This window comes from Elaeis guineensis, chromosome 12 (genome assembly GCF_000442705.2).
Source record: "Elaeis guineensis isolate ETL-2024a chromosome 12, EG11, whole genome shotgun sequence".
Taxonomy (NCBI): domain Eukaryota; kingdom Viridiplantae; phylum Streptophyta; class Magnoliopsida; order Arecales; family Arecaceae; genus Elaeis; species Elaeis guineensis.
Genome location: NC_026004.2, coordinates 94,146,534 through 94,151,914, shown reverse-complemented (window position 1 = coordinate 94,151,914; position 5,381 = coordinate 94,146,534). Strand labels below are relative to the sequence as shown.

Below are 5,381 nucleotides of genomic sequence, written 5' to 3'. Positions count from 1 at the left end.
AGGAGTGTTTTTAATATCAAAAAGAAAAAATTCTTTATTAATCTAAATTGTTTTGTTTATTTTATTTTTAAAATTTTGTGTTGATTTCATTTGTTCTATTTTTTCTTGTGTTTCAGTGCATGAGATGAGGCTATAGTCTAGATCTAGAAGATTTTGATCTAGAGATCAAGCATACATTGCATACACTAAGGAGAGAGTGAAGATTGGAGGAAGAACAGCAAGTATATGTAGCTGAGAACTAGATGACTTTGCATGATTATGGAATGTCGAATGTATGTCAATGGGGCATAGACAAGCATTGTTAGACCAACTATCAATGCCAACAATTTTGAGATGAAACCTGCACTCGTTCATATGGTGCAGCAAGAACAATTTGGTGGAAGAACTACAGAGGATCCGAATAAGCACTTGGCAAATTTCTTGGAGATTTGTGACACTATCAAGATCAATGGAGCTAGTAAGGATGCCATTCAGCTAAGGTTATTTTCTTTTTCTTTGAAGGATAAAGCAAAGGCATGGTTAAATTCCAAGTCGCAGAATTTTTTCACAACATGGAATGCCTTGTCACAAGCTTTTTTGAGTAAGTATTTTTCCCCAAGTAAAACTGCAAAACTTAGAAATGATATTATTAGTTTTGTGTAATTGGATGGTGAATCTTTGTACGAAGCTTGGGAAAGATATAAAGATTTGTAGAGAAAGTGTCCATATCATGGTCTTCCTAATTGGTTAATTGTATCAACTTTTTATAATGGTCTAACACATTCAGTTAGGATTACTATAGATGTAGCTGCAGGAGGAGCTTTGATGGATAGTCAACCGAAGGGGCTTATGAGTTGTTGGAAGAAATGACTTCCAATACTATCAATGGTCAAATGAGAGAGGTATGCCTAAAAAAGCACCAGGTATGTATGACATGGATGGTATTAATATGTTAAATGCTAAGGTTGACTCTCTTGCAAAAAAATTTGAAAAACTTGGTACTGCTAACATTGCCTCTAATTCTATTTTGAGTTGTGATTAGTGTGCAGGAGCTCATATGAGTTCTGATTGTCAGCAGGTGGAACAAGCTTAGTTTGTGTCTAACTTCAATAGGCAATAAGGTAATCCTTATTCCAACACCTACAATTGGAGATGGAGGAATCATCCCAACTTCACTTGAACGGATCAAGGTAATCAAGGTAGTAGTTCTAGACCACTTAATCTTCTTGGTTTCAGCCAAGACCCCAAGGAGTGGTGCGACAACCTGAAGGCAAGCAATCTGGGAGATGGTAATTGCAAAGCTGGCCAATATTGTTGGATTTTCTATAGGTACTAATACATGTAGATTTCAAAAGTTTTCTAAATCTAGAATATAGTAAAACTTTATATTAAAATAATTTTAATCTAAGCATGCATTCATCATATGAAAGCATCTATAGATCTTGTTCATATACTAAAATGAACATGAACTGATTTTAGTAGAAAGAAATAAAAGCCTGTGATCAAGTTGCATACCTGAATCGCTTTCTTTTTGCCTCAAACTTGTAACTGGAGTTGAATCTAATTCAATCCCTAGATCTTGGGGTTGAGTAGATTTTGAATCAGCAGCATAAGTGTTCTGCCTCTATGGATATCCACAAGGTCGATCTGAATTATCTCCTCTTGAATCCTACTTCCTTGAACCGAAGGCCTGAATAGGCTTGAACGAAGTTTGGATATACTTGATTGAAATCATCCCAAAACTGATCTTTCTTTCTTGATTCTTAAAGAAACCAAGAACCTTTCTTGATCCCTTAATTAACCAAGAAGAACTACTATCCAGAAGTGGTTGTAACAATCTCCCAATAAACTTGAGAGGAAGAAGAAGAAATCAAAAACCTTGGTGCCAACCCTTGACACCAAGAAGGTGCATGCCGCCCACCTCTCTCCAAGATCCAAGAGAGAGGATGCCTAGAGAGAGTGTGGGCTAGAGAGAAGAAGAGGAGGGAAGGCATGGGGCATAGTGATGGTGGCGGCAAAGATAGAAGATTATGAGATATCAAGAGAGGTAGGGCTAAGGTTCTTTAAATAGACAACATAAGGGAGTCTTAATCAAATTAGAATCCCTTCTTCTAATCATATTAAAAATTCTAACTCAAAAATTTTTAGACCAAATCAAAGAGGTGCCACCCATCCTTGACCCATGCCCACATTGGGCTTGGGCGTCCCATCATATGGGATCTAATTATATGCTCTCAAATCAGCCCACATGGTTTCATAAATTCACTTCAAAGATTCTTGATCAAATCAAGATAAATTTTCTATCAAGAAAATCAAGAAACTTTTTCTTACTTTAATTCAAAAAAGACTAGATACAAGCTAGTCCAACCGATAAGTCGTAAATCCTTCCACTGATTTCAAAAGTCATGAAGAGGACTAAAATAAGTTGTACTAGGGGTGCTTGAATCAGTCATATTGGTTTTTTAGTTAGCATGGGTCAACCCTAATCATTAAGTGATCTAATCAAAATATAATATATTATATTGGTCAGATAATTGAGATCAGTGAGAGAGATATGCCATCGACTCGTCGTAGACTCAATTTAGGTGAGTAGCTCCCAATTAATGATCATCGATTAAGACTGCCAAACGTACCTTAGATACCAACTGGTTAATTAGTTTCAATTCAATCAGTCTGTGAACTTGGGCTCGACCACTGAGCTAAAGATCAAGATCCATTTGGGTCTAATCAAAGATATGGATTTGACCAACTACAACTATTGTATCGATTCTAAAGAAATTCTAATTTCATCTAATTTAATTTTTGGTTAGATTTAATCAATTTATCTATTTAGTTCATTTGATTCTAACCTTAGATCTAACCCAATTAAGAGGACCTGATTAAGCTAACTCATTGATGTATGTTTTATGCAAATGTCTTTAGATCGTTAATTCACAATTTTAGATCTAAATGATTCAACTTAATTTTCAATTAAATGTAAGCTTAACATGGATTTAGGTTTAAGTTTGAAATAATTTTAATTTTGTAAACTTTTTACATTGATTTTATGCAAATTTTTTCTATTCTAAAACTTAGTTGGCTCATCATTGGACTAAGCCAGCTCACTACAATGGATCGACCAAGTCTACGACTTAGTCGACTCATTATTAATGAATAGTGACCTATTTTATTTGCCTACTGTAACTAGATCAGTTCAATTAAAAATTGAGCCAACTAAATCAGGAGACTGAGTCGAGTCAGTTCAAAACTGAGTCAGCTCAGCAGGCATGCCAACAACTATTGCAAAGTTTCAATACTTAAAAATTCTGTATAAACTAAAATAAAATAAATCATAAACTAACTTTTAGATCATATCTAAATTTTTTATGATTCTAATTTTTTTTTCATGATTAAAATAATTTTAATCATTAAAATTAGATGTTATTATTTTTTATACAATTTGTATCACATACAATAAAATCTAAAATTTTACAGAAAAATAAGTTTTCATCTAATTTAACATGTAACTGATCAAAATTAGATGAGCATGATTATTTAGATCCAGTCTAAATACTAAGATATCCGATTTAATCACAAGATCAGCACAAAACTAAGACAATTCGATTTAATCACAAGATCAACACAAAACTAAAACAATCTTTTCACTGTAAGGGATAAACCTTACAACAGGACAATCTTATAGCAATTTGTGCGATCTTGCTGATAATTATATTCGAATATAAAATATCATATATTAAATCTGAATATAAAAAATATTTAGATCTAATCTAAATAATAAAAATTAGATCTAACATGCAAATATAATCATGTTATAAAGAACTTAGGCTCTAATACCACTAAAGAAAAATCGTTAGGATTCAAGCATGCAATTCAAAAATTTTTATGTGGAAAAGAGATCAGATTAAATAATTTAATCTAATGAACATGCTTAACATCTAATCTTAAACATCTATTCTAGAATCTATAACATGATATGTGGCATATAAATGATCTGAATATGAAATCTACATGCATGATCATATCAAAACAAGCTGTAGATCTAATCTACAATCAATATGAGTTCAGAACTCATCACCTGAGCATGGATAGTAGATCACCACATCTGAGTCTCATAGATTTGAGGTCTCGCTAGTTGTTCACAGCTGTACAGGATATCCGGCCTCTATGAATATGAAAGAAAGTGTGATAGTTTTGTGCATGTATTTTTAAAATTTTACAGTGATATATACATAGATTAAATAATTTAATTTATAATGTATATATAGATCAAATCTAAAGCTACCATATAAGATCTATGACATGAATAAATATGTATGTATGTAAATCTGAAATCTAAAATTTAGTTAACATAGATCACATCTATATCAAATTAGATCATATCTAAATTATAAATTAAGTTAAAAACTCCATACCTGAGTGTGGATAGTAGATCACTACATCTGAAATTCATGATAGTTGGTTCTTCATGATGCTTAGTAGCCGCACACCATCCGACCTCTATAGGTATCCATACGAAGCCCTTGTGCTGACCAGTCTCTCCGAAAGTACTAGTTCATGAAGATACCATGCTGTTGGCTGATCTAAAAAAAAATAAAAAAGATGAAGAATAAGGAGATCCTCTTCTTTTCTTTCTAAATTCACACATCAGATCTTTATGATAGAAATCAAGAGAAGAACCTTTTTTTCCCAATTCTTCCATGCACAAGAGAGAACCTTTCTCTCTTCCTTTCAACCTTTCTCTCTTCCTTTCATGCCTTTAAGAAGAACTTTTCTTATCTATTTTTTTATGATAAAAATCAAATTTAATCTAATTTTTTATATAAAAAATAATATAAAATTTTAAACTCTAGAAGAATCTAAAAGAGAGACCTAAAAAAAGAACTATTTTTCTCTTTTCTTTTCCCTTTTTCTCCTTGATCTAGAGCCCTAGGAAGCCCCAAACTCCCAATCACATTTTTTTGGTATTTTTTCTCTAAATTTTTATATTAAAAATTAGATCTAATTTAATTTTTATAATAAAAAAATTGAAAGAAGAACTCCTTTTCTTCAAGACCACGCACAAGAAATAAGACCTTTCTTCTTCTTTCTCTTTCTCTTTTTGAGAAGAAGCTTTCTTCTCCAATTTTTTACTATAAAATCAGCAAGAGAAGCCTCTCTTTTATGCTTAAGAACCAGCAAGCAAAAGCCCATAAAAACTCCTTTCAAGAGGCCTTGGCATGGAGGTTAAAAGGAGTCTTAGGGCATCCAACTCTTGGACGCCCACTTCCTAAATTGTAGAGAGTTGGATGCCCCCTTCCTAAATTGTAGGTGACAAGAAGAGGGGGGATGCCATCTTATTTTTCATGGAAGAGAGGAGAGAGACGTGGCTCTTTATGAGGGGTGTGGGTTCTCACAGTGAAAGG

At 32.9% G+C, this 5,381-nt stretch overlaps 1 non-coding gene across 1 annotated transcript; it reads right to left on the bottom strand.

The window, feature by feature from the left end:
- Nucleotides 1–609: 609 nt before the first annotated feature.
- Nucleotides 610–716, bottom strand: LOC114912821 (small nucleolar RNA R71). The gene has a single exon (XR_003798733.1). It is a non-coding gene; the product is annotated as a small nucleolar RNA R71 (small nucleolar RNA).
- Nucleotides 717–5,381: the final 4,665 nt, after the last annotated feature.